Source organism: Drosophila kikkawai, chromosome 3L, assembly GCF_030179895.1.
Source record: "Drosophila kikkawai strain 14028-0561.14 chromosome 3L, DkikHiC1v2, whole genome shotgun sequence".
Lineage (NCBI taxonomy): Eukaryota > Metazoa > Arthropoda > Insecta > Diptera > Drosophilidae > Drosophila > Drosophila kikkawai.
Genome location: NC_091730.1, coordinates 12415176 through 12439179, shown reverse-complemented (window position 1 = coordinate 12439179; position 24004 = coordinate 12415176). Strand labels below are relative to the sequence as shown.

General features: G+C 36.5%; 1 protein-coding gene and 1 non-coding gene across 3 annotated transcripts in view; one reads left to right on the top strand and one right to left on the bottom strand.

Annotated features, from left to right (window-relative positions):
* Positions 1-24004, top strand: part of nmo (serine/threonine-protein kinase nemo) — a 76746-nt gene that overhangs the window by 34091 nt on the left and 18651 nt on the right. The window lies entirely within an intron of this gene.
* On the bottom strand, positions 13378-13450 carry TRNAA-AGC (transfer RNA alanine (anticodon AGC)). The gene has a single exon. It is a non-coding gene; the product is annotated as a tRNA-Ala (tRNA).

Below are 24004 nucleotides of genomic sequence, written 5' to 3'. Positions count from 1 at the left end.
GAGGGAAGGAACTTGAGAAAGGAGGAGGAGACAACTCGACTGAAAACAGGAAGGAGGAATGGGGAATATTAAAGGTATTGGAAAATTTTCAGGGCAAAACGAGGAGAAAATCAGAGACCAAGAAAGGATGTTGGCATAATTAGCAGCAGTAAAAAATAGATACAAATTAATAACTGAAGCAATTATCTTAATATAACTAGCATAACTTGGATATTTCAGCTTTTATGTACTTAATAAAGTCTTGTATTCCATAATTTCTAAAAGCTACAATATAAAATATTTTAATCAATATTATATCAAATTACATCTTATCTACAAAAGTATAATCTGTATTCTAATACACGATCTGCTCTTCAATCTTATAATAATTTGATTTTCACCTCGAGCTTCAATCCCCTTTAATACATCAATTTGTCTTCCATTTCAATTACGTTCAACCGATTGAACCCCTGATTCAACCCTGTGATTGACTAATTGCCCTTCGCCTTCCAACATCGCCGTCCATGTATCTTCTTCTCTTTGCTCAGATTCTTCTGCCATATAATTTTCCCTTTGCCCAGGCAATCGCAATCAATAATTCTCTTTCTCCATGGAGGACTCCCTGAAGCATTTCTCAACTTTGCAGAAGACTCTGTGCAATTGACAAATCGCTTAATTAAAATGCACAAACGCCCCAATAAATATGCAAGTGAGGAAAAAAAAAAAAAAAATGCAGGCATGCAACAACAACAACAAATACACCACCAACAACAACAACTACACCAACAAATAAATGATGTAAAAGGGGGATCGAAAGCGAAGAAAAAATAGCAAGAGAAAGAAAAAATCAGAGAGCGATCATCGCTCAAGTTATACGCTTGATCAATGCTTAATAATTGTCTATAATTTTAGTTAATTTATTGCAAATGCTTTCAGCAACATGCTGTGCGTGTTGCGGCAACATGTTGCCAATACTCATCATCTGCATGTGTGTGTTCCAAATGGGCGACTGCATGTGTGTGTGTGTATGTGTAATCGAAACCGAAGCGAATCATTGATTTCCTGCGCATTTCATGAGCTTCGACTAAAAGCGAAGACAGGCAAAGATGGAGAGGAGTTGGTTTACGAAGATGGAGACGGGAGGAGGCACGAAGATGTCGACGACGCATCGATTTCACACACCTTCCCATCTCGTTCATACCCTGCTACCCCCCTCAGTCCTTCGTTTGCCTTATCCTGCGTGCAGTCTTGATACCCTGTAATATTAGAAATGACGGATATATTTGGGAAATCTTTATGCAGTTGAGTTTTAAAAAGTTCTTTGTTAAAAATTAAGATCCTTTGTCTAGACAGCAAGGTCACACTGTGGGTAAAGTGTGACCAACATTGACAAATAATCCTTGGTCTAATTTATGACCAAAAATAAACCTAAAAATCTCACTAAAATACATGAAATAAATTAGTTTACTGCTTTTTCTAATTGTCAAAGCATCCCAAGAATATTATTATTATTATGTGAAGGTACTTTAAACGTCTTGAAGAATTCCCGGAGCAACGCTCTTACTTGTTCTTAGTCCATTTGCTGAACTGGTTCTCAGCTTCTGCTGCTGCTGCTTCTGCTGCCGCCTTTACCCCTCGGAGGCCCCCGTTTAGTGCTGCATCATTCGACAGTGTTTAGTCTGGTTTTTGTTTCACTTTTCCCCCGCCATGCCGCTTTCCTGCTGGCCACTTCTTGAAGTCACATGTGAGTTTCACTGGCTCTCTCGCTCCCTCTCGCTAGCCAAATGGAAGTAGAAACTAAAAATTCATTGAACTTTCGCATGAAAATGCTCTCAAGGTTATCAACTTTAGGCCTGTCCAAGTCCAACTGTTGCCAGTCCGATTCGGATCCAACACAACAACAACAACAACAACAACAAGAAGCGAAAAGAAAATATAAAAGAAACTCCAACGAGTTCTCTATGGTTAGCTGTTGACTTTAGTCGGGTTTATTCAACTCGGAGTCTGGGAGTCGGGAGTCTGTGCCCCCTGCCACCTGTGGCCTCTGCCTGCGGACACGCCCCCTTTCGGACCTGTGGTCATCCGTTTTTATTGTTCTTTAATTTGTGGCTATATGTATTTTTAATGGCTCCAGACTTGGCTCCTTCTTTAGTTAAGGTGTGATAATATTTGAAGGGGTCGTTCAGGTGTGTTTATTTGTTGCCTTAGGAAATTAATATTTATTTTAAGCAGTCAATACAAGTAATTAAATAATACTTTGAGACTCTTTATGGGACTTCTTCTGATGGAATATCATTAAAACAAACTAGCAACATTTTAATTGAATTAAATTATTTAAAATAAGCTTTAATTTTCAATGAATATTCTAAAGGTATTAAAATGAATAAAACTGTTTTTCCTTTAGTTCCCAGCAGATTATTTTTGCATTTATTATAAAAGTGAATCTCTGATTTTCATACATGAACAGAAATGCATATTAAATGTTACAATACCTCATTTTTTTCTTTATTAATTGCTTGTTACTGCACATGTTTCCCCCTGAACATATATATATTTTTAGGCTCTTTAAATTATATTTTCCATTGGTTTCTCATTTCATTTGATTTATTTTTATACATATACATTTTTTCGTTTGAGTGCGAAATCTTTTTATGGTTGTACAGATTTAAATTACATTACGCATACGCCCTGTTGAGTCGCCCCCAAAGGCAACTCATTGATATCTCTGACTCTGGCTCTTCCCCTTGTGCCGCTTCAACATTTTCCCCGCTTATCAGGGGCCACATGTGTTTTATTTGCTGTGGCCGAGGCAATTTATGTTTTGGTCTCCTTCCTTAGTCGTTCTTTTTCACATTTTCCCTTCGCAGAGCCCAAAATTTTCATTTGATTTAAGGCCACACATTAAATTGTATTTTTTTTGGGTGCTCTTTTATAATAAGAATTTATCAAAATACTTGCACACATTTATAACTCGACGGTTTAAATAAAAAGGAAGGTGGGGGACCAAAAATGAAAATGAAAATTATTCAATTGAAAAGAAAATGTTTGCAGACATGCTGTTGGGGTAGACAACAAAATGGTTTTGAAGTGAAATTACACAATTATTGTACAACATGTGAGTAACCAAAAATAAAATAAAAACAAAAAAAAGGAAAGAAAAAAGGAGAAAAACCGTCTGCCTGTTCAACAACCTAATTACATGGCTAACAATAACAACCGAAGGAGGCAGACAAGCGTCTCAGTTGGTTGCTCCTCTCTGAACCCCCTGAATTTCCCTATTTTCCGCCCATTTCCTCCCTCCCCGTGCTTCCTGTCTGCCTCACTCTTGGTATAACTATTGCGTGTCAGTTGTGTTGACTGACGACTGCTCAACTCTTTTCTACATTTTACCCATCCTTTTGCCCCCGGAGTTTTCCCCCCGGGCTGCATTTTCTTGCATCGATTTTAAATGCCAAACACGTTTGCGGTTTGGCCACGAAAAAAGTAGAGAAGAAATAAAAAGAGGAGAGACGAGCAATGGGAAAAACTGACAAGTTGAAATAAAGAAAAACCTTAAGCAGGTGATTTCCTGTCCTATGTACATGCAAGTCGAAAAACTTTGGGTTGGGAATAGAGTTATTTGTTGGAGAACAAATTCTTTGCTACTTCCAAGCACGTTTTGGAGACAATTTTCTAGGAAAACCTTAATGGAAAACTACTGTAAACTCGGTAAACTTTGAACTGCAGTTTCTATGCCTTCAATTTTTGTGAAACTCGAAAAACAAATAGTTTCTTTTAAAGAAAACCCTTACGAATTAGTAAAGGCTTTCATTTAACTTCCTATAGCCTTTGGAGATTTCAACTTTTGCTTATTTTGTGCGCACATTTCTTTTAATGAAATCCTTCATTTCCTTTTCATTTGCAAAGAGAGCTCTCTGTCGCTTTGTAACTATCTCAAGGAAGTTGCTGTAGCCCCCAGCTACAATTATGTTTCCTTATCGTCTAATTGTTGTTTGTAATCCAGTGCTTCCCTGCCACCGCCTACTCCTCTCACCCAGCAACCCTTTTGGCATACATCCGTTTCCTTTAATTTCCCTTTTTGTGCGAACCAAAGTTTGTCAAGAGAGTTTTTGTGTCATTTGCGTCTGGAATAGTTACGCCAGGAAATGTAATAAACATTTTCATCATCAACAACAAGAGGTGGACGGGGGAGGAGAGATGGCAATGGCGAGAGCAGGTGAAACTGTGCAGAATACTAGTTTTCCAGCTTTTCCAACTTCTCAACAGTCTGTTTATTTATTTTTGATTTGCCTCGCCCAGGGCACTCAGCTTGCGCAAATTTTAAGATTTCTTTCCTTTCATTTTTCATTTTTATCATCCACGGCTTGGCGGCGCTGAGTTGGTCTTTCAAAGTAATTGGCTCGCTCTTAGCTCGGTTATTATCTTTAACTAATATTAAAGTAATATTTATTAAGCAAAATACATCTAATTATTTAAATGATTTAATTTCCCAATTAAAGGTTTCACCTTGCCTTTTAATAAATTGAATAAGTAAACTCAAAGTTGAACCATATTAAATTTTTACTTCATAGAAGCGGAAAATAAATCTGCGTAGAGTTTATTGCTTTGGGCATGGGAAATTTTCACATAACCAAATCAAAACTAATCAACGGTCGGCAACAACAATAAATTTGATTGCTCGCCGTTGTGATGTTGATGTTTGTTCGGGGTCAATCCCCCATTCAATGGGTTTGCTTTTGCACCACCGCCGCCACGCCAATGAAATCCAATCAAATTGAGTAAAATCGAAGCTTAATTAGTTGGGCCATTCAGCATGCAAATTGCAATCAATTTGATGATTGTCCATTGATCTCCAAACATCTCATTTACAATTAATCAACGTAATTCCTGAGATATGATTCAGGCAGGCCGTACTTTTATCGATTTCTTAATTCACTCGGTGGCTCATATGTGTGTATGTGTAGCTGCAAATTTGATTTGGTAAATGCATTTTATTTGTAAGCTGTCACTTGAATGCTCTTCGTGAATTAATTGATTTTTCGCAAACGAGGCACACGAATGCGTTTCTGTGTGGGCGAGGAGGACTCTTAATTTAACAACGCTGATGGTCAGGGAATTGAAGTGCTAAGTTAATGTTTTATTTTTTATAGAGTTTTGTAAAAAATAAAATTTTGTAAATATTTTAAAATATTTTATTCTATTGTGTTTTGATTATAGTATAATTATAAACATAGAACAGAGATTTTATAATCATTTTAGTCTCAGTTTTAAGTAATTGGAAACATTTTCTGTAATAAAAATAGCTTTGACTAAATATAATTTAACCCCTCTGAATCTCTTACATTAATTTCTTACTTTGATGGTGCTGGCAGAGCCTGGCAGAGGCTTATTTTCTTTGCTAAAACATTTTCCTCATACAACCTTATCTTTCATATTTATTAACATTTAACTGTCTCATATTTAAAGAACCTGTTTCTGCTATTGCCAACATACTACAAGCATAAAAGCGAGCGTGTAGAAAAAAGGAGGAAAATCGAAATATAGTTGCATAAATTATTAACCAACCTGCACTTGTCTGTCGCTGTCTCAGAGATACGCTTTAAAACTCACTCGGCTCTCTCGACTCTCGACTCCAATCGAGTAGGGGAATTATTTATGACACTTGCAAAATGATTTGCTGCCAAATAAAATGGTGAAAATGCTGTTGTCGGGCTCTACTTAACTCTACTTTAGTATGCCTCCATAAAAGATATATATTTATTGATTAATTTTTCCTCTTCTTTATTTTCTTTACAGGTAAGCAAAAAAAAAAAAAATACTTGTTACTCACCCTCTCGTATGTCTCGTTTTTGACTGGTCGACGGGGGTAAGTTTATTTTTGGGCTCGACATGAAAATTTCATTTGAACCGTTTCCTTGGAACGAGTTTTCTCATGTAGGAGGAGTAAATTTTTAAATAATTTTGTGTGAGAATGAAAACAGCAGGAGGTACATTTTTGATTGGAATGGTGGGAAATAATCCAATAACCTTCTTGTAATTAATGTTCTTGTAGGGTAATTGTAATCAAATATCAAATTTAAAAATATTATTTTATATATAGTCTTTTCTTGATCTCTAAGTAAATAAATTAATAAAAATTTTAAACTTTGAACTTGAAGTATATAAAAAGAAATACATATCAAGAAATCTGGGGAATGCAAGAGAAAGCCAGAAAAAAAAAAACAGAAACGTACATTTTGTGTCATGGCTGGGCATGAGATTATTATGTGCAGATGGCAACAACAAAAGAAATCATGGCAGAATAAAAAGAATGTACAAAAAAGACACGAAAAAAGTAATAAGTGACAAAAGCCGCCCTGGGAAATACAGAAGACAAAAACTCAAAAGAAAAGAACTCTGTCAACGTCGACGCTGTAATTTAGCGAGGTTTTTTTTTCCCACTTTTTTTGTTATTTCTGATGCAGCTGCCTTTGTCAAGGTTGCCATTTGTAGCTCTTAGTTTTTTTTTTGTAAGCCTGCAACTGCTTATTTTTGCTGCTTTATTGGTTGTTGGGAGACCACGCCCCTATAACCTAGTGAACATTTAAAAACAAATATTTTTTCATTTCAAGGTTGTTTGAAATATAAAATATATTCAATAAAACAATTTAAATGTTGTATTTCAATAAAGAAATATACTTTTTTTAGGCACTCCCAAATTGAGAAACATTTTCCCAAATTAACCATCACATATAATTTGTTTGTTCCCCAAAAAGAATTCCCACAGCTTGGCTTTTAGAGACCCCCTAAGTGAAGTTTTCTTTTATATGATCATTGATGGACTTCTTTGTTCCATTCGTTTGATTTTCCGCTGATTTATGACTTCGCGTGGGTTCCAACGGATCAATTCATCCAAATCCCCAACCTCGCATTGACACCCCGCCTCCTAAAAGAAAAAGGCCATTAGCAGCACTTTTCTAGATTCGTTTTACGTTTTTCCCCCATTTTTATTAGAGATAAGACCAAATGATAGAGAAAAAAAAACAAAGTTCATTGCTCTGAACGTTCTTCATCCACACTTGAAACAAAATAATCAAAATGAAATTAGTCACTAGGCATTCGTTGGACAAATAAACGTAATTCTCTGCCTGTCAGTCAATTGTTTGTTTGCCCCAGAAACAGATTGGGAAGGGAATTAAACAAACGTAACTTGGTCGCTTAGATAAGATAGGGAAAATACAAAATCTGGAATATATTTACAGAAAAAAAAAGGGAGAATATAAACCAAAGACGCCATGATCATCAGCATGTGGTGAATAATAATGAAGATTAGGTTTTATTGCCTTATACTTCAAGAAATTGCACAAGAGTACTAAATTTGATAAGCACTTAAGAAATGCTTTAATGAAAATACATATATTGATAAGAACTGTGTCGACTAGAAACCATTGAACTTGAAAGTTTTATAATCAATCATTGACCTCCATCATCAAGGTTGTTTTATATATTTTTCAGTCAAAATTTATTTTTATATAGATATTTTTATGTGGATATATGCATATAGATTTGTAAACTTAACATTTAAATATAAATATAAATGCCTGTTCTTTTTTATACATTTTCCAAGGCATTATTGTATTTATAGACATAATTTATTTGTTAGATTACTCAAAGAAAAACATACTTAACATTTTGGGCTTCCGGTCTAGTTGTCTATTTATAACATTTCATTTTCTTTTCATATCTTAATATATATATAAGATTCTTAATCTTTTCGTGGCTAAACATTAGTTTGCATATCTTTTTGGCCATATCTTTCACCCATTCTTTAGCTCATAATCTTATTTTCTTACATCATTATTAGTGGCAACCTTGCTCTCCATTTTATTTGTTGCCAGGTCGACGTCTAATGAATCCCACTTCTTGCGTCACACTTTTCATTCATTTCACCAGTGTCATTTCATTTCATTTCCTTTCCATTTCATGCGGTGGGTCCCACCCTCAAAGATAACACCCCCTCACATGTCATTGACTTTGTGCGTGAGGCCATAAATTGTGACTGTTTTAAATAGACATAATGCCAAAAACATATATATATATTTCTAATAACATGGCAAGTTCGTCGTGCTTTTGTTTATGGGCAAGATGCGAATTTCGATGCGATGCTTTAACGATCTTTATATTAGCCCATTTTTATGGACCGAATTTGATGGGAATTTTATGCATTTCTATAAAAAAAGAAAATCATGAAACGTATGATGAGTAGAGTCAACATGTACACGCCCACATGCCAAGTTTTTATTATATTTTATTTGCTTAATTTTTTTTTTAATGATATTATCTTATTATTATTATACACGGTTTGATGGAATCTAATTTAATTAATTTGAGTTTGTAAATATTATTGAGTCGTATAAATTTATTGTAGAACTCACTTATTTAAAATTCCCTAAGTTGTTCAACATTTCTCTTTTTACAAGAATGTCAATATAAATTCTTTATTTATTTAACAAATTTATGATTTCACCAGTAATGATTTCACTTTTTTTTATCATTTCACCATCTCTTTAAATTAAGAATACCTTTAAGAGAAGGGGTGAAGGTGCCGCCAACAAAGTATTCAATTTACACTTGACACAATTCTCTTGTCGAAGCAATTTTTAATAGTTTAAAAATAAAATTCGCTGTTTTCTGCCAATAAAGCGGCAGTGGGAGAAAGGGCGTATACAGGGGGCGCTTGGGGAATGTGAGGCGTACGAGAAGAGTGCATAAAATTAAAATTAGGCACGAACGCGCACTGTCTCATCCTCTCTCTCTTTTTGATTCTCCCTCTCCACCCGTTGCCCCACTCCCTAGCCCCGTCTCGCTCCCGCATTAGCGACCACATGGCGTCAGCTTGGCAGGGGAGCAAATACCAAAGTCCCCACAACGCGGCCAGCGAGTGCGAGCGAGAAGGGTGGCGACAACTTGGGCAAGGTCATTAAACCACACAAAAGCAATGCGACGCGCTTCGGCAGGGGCGGCGCTGGCAGCGCTGCTTGTAGCTCGTTGCTGTTGTTGTTGCTTTTTTGAATCGTCATCATCAGCTGTTTGCCTTTGGTTTTATTTTTTTCGCATTTGCATTTTGTGTTTTGCTTTACATTTCCGCTTGTCAATGCATTTCCAAATATACACACACGCACTGGCTTTGAACAGGTGTGTGCGTGTGTGTTTGTGTGTGAACTGGATTTGGAAAAAACAATACGAAATTCCTAGGGCTTTGCTGATTTCTGTTCTTGACTTTTTTTCATGCAAATTTACACTGGGTTTTGGCTAAAACTATTTGATGCGAACCACAAAAATGCTATTAAATATTGGCAATACAAATGTAAACATATAAAAACACATGTTTGCTGATTTTTTCAATTTTCTAAACGAGTACAAGGCTTTACAAGTTTATTTACAGGATTTTTCGAACCATTTAGAAATTAAATGATTTTATTTTTGAACTTAATGGTTCAAAAATTCTCTTTTAGAAGTTGAAAATAATTCGAATTAAGTAATAATAAACGTTTTATGGTTCTACTTAAACCATTACTTAAAAATTAATAAGTTTCTTCTCATTATTTCTACGTAAGCAATTCCCTTGTGCGAATTCTTCTTGGCACCACTGTGTCCCACAGTGTGTAATTAACACGCCCACTCGCTCCCATTGCTGCCCTCCTTTTTTCGCGTTTGGCCTCAAAGCTGATTTGCATTTGGCTTTGCTGCCGCTTTTTCATTGTATTTTTTTCCTCCTTAATTTATGCATTTTTAAACATGTTTTGTGCCTGCCCCTTCTTCTTTTCTGCCGATTTTGTCACATTATTTTCCAGTTTTTTGTTGTGGGAAAATATTCAACTGTCCCCTTAACATCTTCTTAGTCCATCTATCTACGTTTATCTATCCATTTTTTACACACGCATTAGTTTCTGCAGAGATTAAAACGACACAAAAGTTTGGCAAAAATTGATGGCACTTAAATGGTTGAGGGAGATAACAGAGCAAGTTTATTTTGAATTCGCCATTATTGATTTACTGATAAATTATCGAGGCGCCTCCTCGATGAGCTCATGGTACTGAATATCTGATGGGGGACAGCTAGGCAGCCAGTTTTGATTGGAATTTATGTGAGAAACCCAAATGGAGAGAAACAGGAAAATCTCAAGCTGTCTTTTCTAGCTTATTAATGATTAAAAATTTAAATATTTCGGTGAAGAAAATGTAATACAAGCTTCCTGAAGCTTACTGCAGCTCAAAAAACTTTATCTAAAATCTTTGTGTTCAACTTTGAACCGCTGAAAAGGCCAAATTGAATGCGGTAATAATATTGCGTCAGCTGTGCAAGTTGAGCTGACTCAGACTCAGACCCATATCACACCCAAAGGGGTGATTAATCAAGCCGGACTTTGGGTGGGCAGAAATAGTATACATTTGTCGAACAAAATGTTTGCCCGAAACATATGCTAATACAGATTTTGTTCACAAGCCCGAGGAACCCACTCGCATCCAAAGATGTTTTAATTAAATATTTAAATCGCTTGTGAGTCGTTAGCAATGAGAAATGTAGTTGCCAAATTGCTTTTAGACTGAACCGATTACCACATTTTTCTGTTGCCAAACAATAACAACAGCAACAACCACAAAAGGCAACAATTTAGTTGTTAAAATGTCGAAAAATTGTTAAAGGAAAACCAGAAAGAAAAGTTACACAAAAATTTCCACACAAAATGTTCGAACTTCGAACCAAAAGACCAGCAATGCAGTTCAGAAATTAAATGCAGAAACGTGTTCATTTAAAGTCAAATAAATATACAAATAAGCAAGTATGAATTAACATTAAATATGCATTCAAATTGTATGTCAAATATAGGGGAATTGCCAAAGAGAAATTGAAATAAATATGCGTTAAGCCAAGCAGGCATCCGAAGTAATTAATGTCAGCGATAAATGTCAGAAAGGATAAATCCCCGAAGGGGAATTCAATTTCAAAAAGAGCTGCGGGGCCACGAAGAGATGAGTTTAAATCCTGCCCACTGGGCGGATGAGTTATATATAAAGAAAACACATCAAATCAAAGCTATTGTTAAAGTGAACATCCTTCTAAAATAAACAAAAACCAGAGCTTGCACGAATATTGAATAAATCGATGACCATTTTAAATGAAATCTGCCAATATGCTGCATTTCATTTAATTTACGTTGAGTGTAAGTAAAACGCACTGCTAAATAAAATATTCAAATATTTGTGCTGCCTTTGCAAATAATAAATTTCCCTTCGGTCAAAGGCCTGCTAAAAACAATGAAATTCACTTGAAGCAAACATAAAAATCAAAATATTTTCCCCAGAAAAATTACATCAAAACATACCCAACGGCAACGGACGGAAATAAAATAAAAATACCTATAAAACAGAAGCTGCAAATGCGTGGGTTGCGCCCCCGGAATGTGGATTAAAATACATATTTCTTAGGAAATTTTAAATGAAGACCTTGTTTAATTTTGGCCAGCTTAAGAGTGGGCAGTGATTGTAATCAGTAACATACTAGCTAAAGGAATTAGCTAATTTATACATTAGTTTAAAGTCAAGTCTTAAAGTGTGTTACACAAATATATAAACTGATTTCAAGGCAGAAGTTATCATAGTTTTTTTTTATCACATATTTTATCAACTTTTTTAGCTCACTTGAGTCACTTTGTTTAAAAACTTTTAGACAATGACTTGGCTTGTGTTTAAATTCTGATTATTACCAAAGACAATATACATAGTATATAAAAGTGAACGTGTGTATATAATGAGTTTCAAGTAGAGTTCCCGGAGATGATTCCTTCACAATTTTAAGCTCGCTTCCTTTTGCGCCTTTCGCTCAATCATTAAGCAGCTGTTGCTCATCAGATGTTGGAGCTGGCGCTGCTGCCGTTGTTGCATTCAATCATCAATCAAAATTGTGTGCTGTGTGCGTGCTGGCAAAAAGGAGACAAAAAGGCAGGAGGAAAAATGCGGTAACTGAAGGCTTTAATGATGCCAAAATGAGCAGCAAAAATGTGGCCGGGCAGGCAGAGTCAGCTCTCGGTCGTTCTCCCTTTCTCTGGCTCTGGCTCTTGCTCCTTGGCTGCCATTGCAAGTGCGCTGCAGGAGCCGCAAAACTGCAGCAGTAAAATTGCATTGCCACAGGCAAATGAGGAAATGCTCCTGCTGCTGCTCCTCCTCCTCCTCCTCTTCGGTTTTTGCTTCGCTTTATTTTTTTTTGTAGCCACCCTTTTTGGCCCCCCATTTCCCCCCCTGTGGCTGCACTTTGACTAATCCATCAACAAATGAGGCTGCCGGGTATATAGCACGCATATAGCGAGTGGAACCAGGACCGTGCTGGCACGTTGCAATAAAAACGTTCTCCCGCTTTGGGCCTGACCCAAACCATTTGGTCAGTTACCCTTTGTAGCTCCAAACCCGCCATCCACTTCACTGTGTCTCCACTCATTGCTCACTTTTTTGCTGGATTTTCAAGTGGTTTCTTTCGCATCTTGGCCCAAACAGCAGGAGCGAATTCTTTTTATTTATATAACATACTGTACAGTTGCGGGGAAATTAATAGGTCTTGTAAAAATGAAAATATCTAGGCCAAGATTATGAGAACTTTTTGAAAAGAGCTCTACTTTCCATTAACATTTACAATTTTTAAACTTTTGATTTTACCTTGATAAACAATACTTGAAATATCACTTCTTAAATTTTATACTTGCCTTAAAACCCCATCTATAGATGCAAGTCTTATTTCATTAGCCCCTGCTGTATATTGAGTTTTTTTTAAATATATTTTATTTTTTTGCCCAGGACTTTGTTGGCCAGCCACGCCCCTTTGCCATAGCCCTTTTCCTCGCTGGGCGCATTGATGTGCAAAGTTTTTATGACGCATTCGTGATTTCTCTTTTTCCGTTGCCTTTTTCCAGCGCTTTTTATCTTTACATTTTTTTCCCCCAGTTCAATTTATTTTTTCTCTTTCTTATTTTTAATGCTGCAGTGCGTCCATTTTAAGGCCTTTTGTCCTTGACTCAAGTGCTGGGAAAACTGAGAACCCTCAACTGAACTGCGTTTTTTTCAGATTTCACAGAAAAAGTACAATTTCAGTTGTCTGCACATAATGATGGGAAAGGCTTTAAAAATGAATAGGGAAAATCAATGGATACTTCTTTAAATATAACTTGTAAATAAAAGAAACATTTTATTTAGCTAATAAACAGAACGACTTCATGACCATAAATAGCAAATCAAGAAAGTCTTAGATTACACAAAGTAAAGATAATGTTTTGTTAGGAAATAGTTTTAATAAATTATCTACATTTATCAAAACAATTAAGAAAGAAAAATAGCAAACAAGTAAAAAAGATATAAAAAGTTATCTCCTGGAGATGCGGGGTATCGATCCCCGTACCTCTCACATGCTAAGCGAGCGCTCTACCATCTGAGCTACATCCCCTTGTGGTGGGGCACGTGCTAAACCGAAAGCCAAGCCAATCGAAAACTATATCAAGTGCGAAAGAGATATAAGAAGTTGTTGTTGCGGCGATCGGTCGTTTTCTTTTGATTTAATTTTCGTAGTTTTGTTTGCTTTTGCTCTCTTTGGTTGGCTGGCTTATCTATAAATAAGTAGGAAATGCGCTCAGTCAGCTGATGGAGCGAGCTTTTCTGAACTTGACACTTTTTTTTTTTTTGTAACACGCTCTCTCTCCCCCCTTTTTAATCACACTTATCTCTATTTAATCCCTCACTGCTTGGCTGGCACTGATTAGTTAGGTTGAAGTCTCTTCTTACATTTATGATTAGCTAATTAATTACCCAAAAAGAAAAGCAAATTTATTGCGTCATTTGGAAAGTGCTCAATTACAGTCTAATTAGTTGGGAAAGCGCAAGAGCTGGAAAAATATGAGATATACAGAGATTGCTTTGAAGATGAGTTAGGCAGAGGAGGATGAGGAGGAGAAGAGTGGTGCCTACATAATAATATTTGTTTGAGCGAATTTAGGTCACAACTTGCGTTTAGTCTCAGTTTCGCTGAACGTGTCGAACGTGTTTTTGTATAGTCCCGTCTCTCTTTTTCTACACATCTCTCTCTTTTCCTCTTTGACACAGACTTTCCGTGTGCTGTTGTGTGAGTTAACTATTTGCAGCAGCTGTTGGCCATTTACTTTCAATATTGGAATGAAACTTTTTAGTCTTTCAAGCATTCGGTCTTAATATGGGTCACTGTGACGTCATTATCGAGTGATAATCAAGACGTCGATTGCGAATAAGAAGAAGCTGAAGCACAAGATGGAGAACAAGAAGCAGAAACAACAGCAGGCGGCCAGTTAATTTAATGTCCCGAAGGCAAATTGGCCTTATGCGGTTTTGATGAAAACATTTGCTTGATTAATGCAACAACATTCTGTGGCGAACACAACAACAGATGTGCGGCCGAGTTCAGGGAATCGAATATTGGGAGATTTATCTTTTGTAATTTAATACATAAATATATTGCTAACTGCACTTATAAAAAATGAGAGCCAAATGCTAGCTTTTACCTTTAAAAGAATATTTAAAAATGGCTCCAAATAAATAGTTAAGAATGATAAGTCAATTAGTTGTTATTGGAGTGAAAAATATATACTTTATTATAGTAATTTTTTTAATGAATAAAGTAGTTATTTTTTTTGTGGTGTCCTAGATTTATATTTTTTGTTTTGTTTATCTTGCATATTATGTATGCCCCCTTGCTACGCCCATTACACGTGCAACACACAAAAAAAAAGTCACACACACACACACACCCGAAAGCCATGATTAATCGCATTTACTAATCAATACAAATGTCACTCAAGCCATTTGACATTTGAGATTTGTGGTCTATCGCTCCTGTTCCCATTTCCCTGCCTGTGTCTCATATTACACATACGCACGGTAGTCCCACTGGCGCCCAACACCAAAAATCTAGCTTTTGTGCAACGCAACCCACAAAGCCTTTGTCAATTAACGGGCGCGTAAATTTTCCGACTTTTGGACATGTCATGCAGGTGGTGTACACACACAACAGCACCACAAAATGCCAAATGCAATATGCAAAAGTAAATAGAAAATATTTCCCACATGATATGGTGTTAAACAAAAGACAACAAAAAATAGAAAAAAGTAAAAAGGTTTTATACAAAATTCCTACTCAGTCGTTCACACGACTCTGGCGTTTTATCACCAGCATTTTTCTTAGTTTGTTTTCCGCATATCAGCTATATTTCAACTGGGAATGCTAATTGACATCGCGTGCCAGAATAAATGTCATCAGCCGCAATGGGAAACGAGAAAAAAATATGTACATATTTTTAGACTAACAAATAAGTGTAATAAGGTCAGTTAGGGGTTAATGGGGTGAGTGGGATGGAAAAATAATGGGTCAGTTTACAGGAAACGCGTTTTCACAAAAGGTGAACCAAAAGGGTGAGGCGGGAAATGGTTGGAAAGCGTGAAAGTTTTCCAAATAAATTAAAATTATTCAAAGGCGTGGTGATGTACGTGAAGAAAATGACTAATTTTACTACGCCTAGTTTTCCGATTTGATTTCTTAATTATTATTATTAATCGCGAAAAAAGATTAAAATATTTATTGGTTTGATAACTCAATTTAATTTATAAATTTAAATAAATTAAAAAAGTAGCTACATTCGTTTTACTGAATAAATATTAATTGGATAGCTGGCAATTTGAATAAAGTTGTCCATTGGGAAATGCTAAATTTATTTCTATAAAAAATATACTCAATTTGAATTTGCTTTTTCATATGATTATGGTAATTTTATTAGACCTAAAAAGTGCACAAAAATTGTTGTGCAAATATATATGGATAAACAAATAAAGCAAAAAAGGCTAATCAAAAATACATACAGAACTGAAAACGAATCAGAGTTTGTCCCATGCATATTTAATAGGCAAACATTTTTTGTTCCTCTTTTACTGGCTTAACTTGATGTCCTGAATGTCCTTACCCGCTTTTAGTTGATTTTTGCATTACTTGCTCTTTTCAAAGCATGGGCATCATTATCTCTGGCGATTATCATTAAATGGCCATCATTTGTCCATCATGACAGCATTTGTGAGCGTGTTAAATTTACAATAAAATCCGAACCCAGGCGTGTCCTTGCTCCTAATGTAGGACACTGATAAATTGATGAATTAATTTTAGCTTGCCAGAACAGAAGGAGTAAGTAGATGTTTACACAACTTTAAGCCTTATGCTGGGCACGTTGGACGTAATATATTTTCCTTTATAAATATTCGCATTTGCACGCGTGGCTGTCATAAATATGAAAAGTGTTTCATAAATTATTGATAGAAGATGCAAAGGGGGAGAGCGGGGTGTAACGAGTTATGTAATCCTTTATTCTTGCAAACCGAAACCTACCTCAAGCTAGAAGATAAAGGATAAATCGTGGCATAACGTGGCTTATCAACAGCGAACAGCCTTTCAGTCCGGAGGTCCTCGGGGTTTTCTTCCTCTCTTTTCACTCTCTTTTGTTTTTTTTTTTTTTGTGTTATCCCGACTAGGATAATGCCTATGCAATCGCCATATAATATATATTCTTATGTGTGCGCCTCACGATAAAGTGGCAACTTCATTCAAATCGTTGTGGCATTGTTTGCGCCTCGAGTATTGAAATTTATTAGAGCGTCGCCCATCAATGATAGGGTTGGATTAGGGCCCCAAGATGCTTAAAGGAGAGCCGAACAAAGGGGACCTGGGACCTTGAGCTGTCGGTTGCAAAGTCTTTAGATTACAGCCCAGCCATCTTGGCCCCGTTTTTCCAGGCGCTCCGCGCACCCCAACGCCTTTTCCATGACTTCAGCAATTTCATGCCATATATTTTGTTACTCACTTGAACCTTTCCTATTGTTATAACTTTCTCTGACACGTACAAAATCCTATTTTATTTCGGGGCTTTTTTCCAATTTGTCAGGAGTAGAGAAAGTGACTGCTGGGGGTAAAAAGGAAAAATATAAAAAGGGGGAAAAGAGCCGCGCCAGAGAGCAGCTATTAACTTATTAGTACAACGTGGCGTATGAGCAACTTGTTGAGAGGAATAAAGTCATGAGTAGAAAAGGAGAGAAGAGCGAGTGGTGGAGAAGGTGGGTGAGAAACGAGGACGTGGCACAAAAAACAATGACAGCTTGTCATGCTTATAACACACACACACACATACATACATGCTCCACCTGAAACACACGCAGGCACTCCAACACAAGCTCACACAACATGACGCGCAAAAGTCGGCTATACTTTCTTTGTTTGTTCTCTTGATGGAAGCATAAAAGAAAACAAGGAAAGCAAAAAGGCAAAGGGAATATTGAATTTGTGCTGGGTTTTGATAGGATATGAAATGTTGATTTTGGCGGAGAGTTTGTGTTTTGCCAGTGGAAATTTAATCATATAAATTTCAAAGGAAATTCTTGAAAAAGTTAAACATAATTTAGATTATGAAATGTTGTTTTAAATACATAAAATAAATACATAAAAATTAATTTTACAAAATTGTTAAAAAGGAAATATAGAAATTCTTAAAAATATTTTATAGTAAATCTTATTTTTTTTAATTTGCTTACGATTTATAAATCCTGAAACTTAACCCCTGTTTTTTCTTTATCATCTCTAATTTATTCAAAATAATACCTTAAATTCCTCAAGTGATATAAAGTAAACATATTTTTAAAAGTAACCATTTGAATTTCCCCTCGCTTAAGTACATAATCTATTTGGGCCTCGTTTTGCATAAGCAGAGTTTCTCCTTACGTGCAATTTTTTAACGCACGACTACTCTTTGTCTGCCAGCCTTGGAGTAACTACACACACAAACACACGCACACACACCCATAGGTCTAACTCCCGCATCCTTGAAAGGACTCTTTTGTTTTCCTTCTCTCGCATGAGAAATGTGCTCGACAACGGAGACGACGACGACGACGACGTTCGCCATTTACATTTATAATATTTTTTATGTCACCCACGGCAAAGGCCCACCCACCCACACCTCCTAGTTGTCCTCCGGTGCAGCGGATATATCATTAGAGGGTGTTGGCCAACGCCCTTGGGCAGGGCTTAATTTTAACAAATTATTCACAGACGCCACAAGAATTTTTTCTATTATTTTTCATCTTTTATTACATTTTGTGTGCACCCCTTTTTAATGAGCAGGCGGCCGCGATATAAATGCACAGGGGATTTTCATACATTTTCCACCCATTTCCACCTGAAGATGAATAATAGAAAGAGAGAGAGAGCGCGTTACCTTGAACTTTTCTTTCGCAAATCTTTTTGGGGAACTTTCTTCTCATGCGTGTTGCTAAAAAAGCCACAAAAAATACGAGCGTAAAATAAAATAAAAATGAATAAAGGCTGAAAAAAGGTAGAAAGCGCCAAATGAATTGGCTTAAAAGCTCAGCCAGGTGTAAAATATAAATAGCCCGGAATGATAACATAAAGAAAAAGTCTTGTCTTATTCCAGTACATTTTCCTTGATCGATGCGTTGAGCGGGAACAAAGTCCTGGGGATTTGTGGGAGTTAAAAATATATATTCGAGATGCGAGATGAGTATTAATTTCAATATTTACTTTCAAGGTTTTTTTTTACCAGTTGGTAATTTGTTACATTTCCAAAACTTTACCTTGATTGTAATTAAAATAAAGTAGTGAAAAAATACCTTTTTCCTGGAAATTAAAGCCTGACGGCTGCCAACAAAATGAACAATATGAATAACCGGGGCAAACTATTTCCACAGCTTTAGCCCCGGATTCCACTTCCTTTTTTTTTTATTTAACCTTCTCTTCCATGTTGTTGCTGTATAATAATTAGACAATTAAGCGCATAATTAATTTAAAAGTAACCCAAAGCGCCCGAGGATGCTGCCTCTTTTCAATCCTAAGCCCAGTTGGGGCTATCGCAGGACTATCCTTTTTCGGCCTTGTCCCCGCGGCCACAACCTAAACATGTAAATGTTTTTTGCGAAGTCGAGAAGCTGTGGGAGGTATGGGGTGGAGAGAGATAGGTAGATAGGAAGAGAGAGAGAGAGAGAGAGAGGCAGAAAAGCGCCTAAATTAAACATGCGAAGCACAACAAGAAATCGCTCGAGCATGCAAAATTGCCGTGGGGTGTGGGGTTTTGGGGTGAAAAATCCATAAGAAATGCTGATGACGGTCTTAAGTATGAAGCGACAACAAAAGAAAAGGGAATAAATTAGGCTCTAACGGTAAACTGGGCATCAGGGATATCCTGGAAAATTTTATGTTAAATTTAACTTTGATTAAATAAATTTACAAATTTGGCAAAGCCCTTTAAATAACCACAAAGAAAAAAGAAATCTAAATATATATAAAATTAATGAATACTGCAATATTTAATGCTTTTACTATATTTAGTAACAACTTGTCTGTCGTTATCCGTGGTCCCCAAGTGATATCCCTTTGTTACCCATTAGCAGCCTAATCAACCCAAAATATAGGTTGGCCATGGAGGCGGCTACTGTGTTGCCTCAGTCCTTTGTCCTTTGGCTATTTTTGGGCATCACCGCAGGACCATAGCCGCATCGCATCGCTCTCCATTGTTTGCGGACAAAATCCGCATCCGCATCCGCACAAAAACGTAACGTAACGAAATGAAATGAAATGATTTTGCCTGGGCGCCCACACGCGCACTCTCGTCCAGATTTTTGGCTGCTGTGAAGGCTTTCAAGGGCACATCATCGTCCTCGTCGTCATCATCATTATTTTTGTATCCACCCACCCGCCGAGGGTGGCGACAAAAGTTTTTTGTTTTCTGGTTATTTGGGTTTCTTTTCTGTTTTTTTTTTTTTTGCCATGTGTCAAATGCAAACTTGTTTCTCCTATCTGGCGCCGATTTGGTTCTGTTTTTGCTTGGTCCTCTGGTAATTTTCCATTACATAAAGCCCTTGCTGCATATGTTGAGGCGCATTTGCGTCAGCAGCTGGATTTTCAAGAGGGTCTGGGGTTTTTGGGCTGGCGAAAGTGTCATAATCAATCTGTGCCAAAGGAAAGGAATCATTCCCCCGAACCATGGAGCCAACATGAAATTTAAATTTCCATCAGATTTTTACATAATTGGTTGCGACAACTTTGGGCTTACTTTTTGGCATTTTGCGACATTGCCGTGACCTCTGAATAAGTACCGGGAAAGTGCCCCTAAAGTTTTCACAAAATAAGTAATTTATTCAAAGGGAGGCGGGAGGTCGGTTTGGTCACTATTGTTCAAAATCACCTTAATAAATTTGCTGAATAATAAAAAGGAAGTGGAAGAATAAATTATGGGAACTGGAAAATATTCTATAAATGTTTTTAAATAATTTAAACGAATAAAAATTCAATAAATATTGAGATAAAAATAATTTAAAAATTCATAAATCAATAAAATTATAAAAAAAATATTCTAGGAATTTATTTAAATAATTTAAACGACTACATTGAATAAATATTAGGTTAAAAATAATTTATAAATAAATTAAATCATTATTTTAAAGCTTAATAAATTTAAGTTACCAACAAAATAACTAATAATTATATTTCTTTCTTCTCTTTCTAGGTAAGCCATATATGAAAAAAAATATACAGAGATATATAAACCCAAAATCTGAATACCAGGATAAGTAGGATAATTAAGTACAAAACATTTCTATATATGCTTCATCAATTAGGTCAGAGTCCTGTGCTTGTGTCATTTCTCAAACTGCCATAAAATAGAGGCATAAATCTATGTCAAGAATTTCACTTTTCGCGAAACAATTACACAAAAATTATGAAATTATGACAGCCTCAAGCCAAAGCCGCCGCCTAACTGGCCCCTCTCTCAGCCCTCTCTACCCCCCTTTGGGGACCATCACTCTTTTAGCGTACGCGCGTATATATGTACGTAAATATTTCATTTAATGTCTTTGGCAATTTGGCGCTCTGCTGTTTGGGGCTGTTGTCATTTTTCATTTCGCCTACCTCTCCCAAAAATCCAAAGGAGCAGCAGCAGTTTCTTTGGCATTAAAGTGAAATATGGCCAATAACTCTCAAAGCCAACAAAGAAAAGCGGCAGCCAGCTAACGACATTGACAATGACTCTATTGTTTTGCTTTAGCGCCGGCGACAAATCCTTGAACATTTTTAATGTGTTCACATTTTTCATAGTCTACTTAAGTGCAAAAGGAGTTTCTGCCGTCTGTTTTTTTTTTTTTTGGAATTTCAAAGTGGAATTATGTATAGTGGGCGGGATTCAAGGGAAGTATGCAATCAAAATGAATTTTAATTGATTTTAGCTTCATTCGGCTGTAAAAGTCATTGACTGCACTCTAGTACACACACACATACTGTTAGATTTCCCACCCTTGGAAAATTCTAAATTGCATAAATTTATTTCTCTCGCTCTCTCGTTCTCTCGCCGGAAAATGCCACGCCTACCACCTGCCTTAGCCTGCAGGCCATTTGTAAAATTGATTACGCGCATAAATTGAAGCAGACGACGACCAAATGGAAATAGAGAAGAGTATGGGAGCCAGGGACAGATACGCAGACGACGACAGCGGAAAGGGAAAGAGAGAGAGGGGGTCGGAAAAGCGGAGATTGGGTTTTTCCCAAGCTTACCATACCGTCACATACAGTACAAGTTTCTCCTAAGAGAACATTCAAACATAAGGATAGAACGGATTTTGGGATTGAAGAAAGGAAGAAATCGGTGGTATTTAAATCGGTTTTAAGAAAATTTCCTGACCAAAACCACACATTTCCCTCGAATTTCTTCAAAAAAGATTGTACAGTACTAAAGAATCCCCACTGTACATTTATCCACCAAGATAATCTTGTTTGAATTTGAGTTTTTAAAGCTATTCCAAAAGCATATTTGTTTTTTTGTTGCTTTAATATTGTATATTTATATAATCAAATTCAATTAAGCCTAATTGCTTTAGCTAGTGTGTGTTTGTCAGCTTTCCCCCCAACTCTTTTCCGGTTCCTTTCCCCCTTTCCCCCATGGAATACACCCCAAAAGTTATTAGTCAATTAACAACAGCGAAAATGTTGCAATTAATGTTGCGTATTCCGCAACAAACCAGAATTTCAGGGATGCGGAGAGAGAGGGGCTGATATAGGATATAGGCATTAGAATTCCCTGCTGCTATTGGCATACATTGCCATAATTATAACAGTGTGAAATGGTTGAAACATGCGAATTAGTTGCTGTCGTTGGCATCAGGGGAAAACTTGGCCCAAAACATGACTCATATGTATATGATACACAGGCGACAAAAGTGTAGTGAATGAAGATGAGTTTCAAAAACAATATTTAAAGAAATTGTTTTAATAAAATCAAAAAGAATAAATGTGTTTTACTTTGTTCAAAGACAAAGAAACACTTCAGGAAACCACATTTTGATATATATATCTTAGGGCAGCCTAGGTAAATTTAATTCCAAAAAGTCTAGATCTGCGAGCTGGAGTTCCTGGTGTTTTTTGGCTTTACAGACAGCTAAAATTCTGATCAGTTTTATCATTTATTGACATTTCCCTCCTGTAGTTAACATTTAACTTTTTAATAATTAACAACAATTATTTTTCAATTAAAATAAATTATTCAAAAACATTTGTGACCTGTACGCCCGCATGATTTTGCACTTCTGTTAGCCTCTATTCTCTATTCTCTGCCGTTGACCGACCGAAATAATGGGCACTGACTGAGAAATGTCGACATCAGCACAACAATTGGCTGGCTCAGCACATCGCTGAGCAAACAAAGAGCTCTCCCTGGCTGCCGGACAGAGATAGATAAATGGAGCGAGCGAGTGAGTGACAGGGACAATCAAAGCGGTGTCAGGACAACGGCAGGAATTAGTAATTTACACGCAGGCCAAATGCGAATTGCAAGTTGCCACCACCCCCAGCCATCAGCTGACACATGGCATATATAATGAGGCTATAATTATGGCAAAAGTGCAATTAGTAATTGAGTAGCAAAGCGATTTGCTACATTTTTGTTTTTAAAGAGAGGTTAAAGAAACTTAAAAAAATATAATACATTTCTTGGCAAACCCCCTTTAATAAAAATACGCTTAAAAATACAGTACATACGCTAAAAATACCAGAGGCGAGTGAGACCAGAATGCCAAGGGTTCAATGAACCAACAAATCTGGAAGGAGAAGAAAAAGGCAGTCAGACAGCAGCAGCAGGAAGTTAAAGGCCCAAAGGCACAAATGCTCACTTGGATGGATCAGCTTTTCTGGGCGGAGGATGAAGCTGGACTGGAGAAGGAGTGGTGACTGGGCTGAGCCAAGAATGAGAATGTTTTTGATGATGAGTGCACAAGGTGATGAGTTATTCAAAAAGCATGTGCAAAGTGTCAGAAGAAATCAAAAATGAAATTATGCAAGCTTGAATAAAAACGATACCAAGATACCGCGAGAAAGATACTGACATGCTGAGGCTGTTGCCGCCTCCGAAAAAAATAAAGGTCCAAAACATCAATTTGTATAATAAATATACATAAACATATATGAAAAAGAATGCACCAAAATGGAAAAAGAAATGAAATAATAATGTAAAGTAAAGGCAGATGTGACCCGCAGGCGAGGTCCGAGACCCAAAAAGTCATTGAAAAGTTCTTTTTTTCTGGGCTTAAGCTGCTTAAGGAATCCAAAAGGAATTTGCAGGGAAATAATATAAAATAAAATGTGATGGAATTCGAAATACCAACTTTGGAATATTACAAAATATAAGTATTATTGGGAAAATAACTCTGTAGTTAATTTTGTTATAAGAATTCCCATCTTAAACTCTAACTTTAATACAAACAACGAACAAAGAAATATTCTATAACCTATATACCCGAACTAGAAGTCAGTTTTCGTCAGGACATCTTCAAACTGGCCAAGAGTCAATCGAAAGGATATTTGAATTTGTTTGCGGCGGGACATCACGGAAAAGGAAGATGGCAAAAATAAAATAAGAATGCGACGAGGAAACTTTTT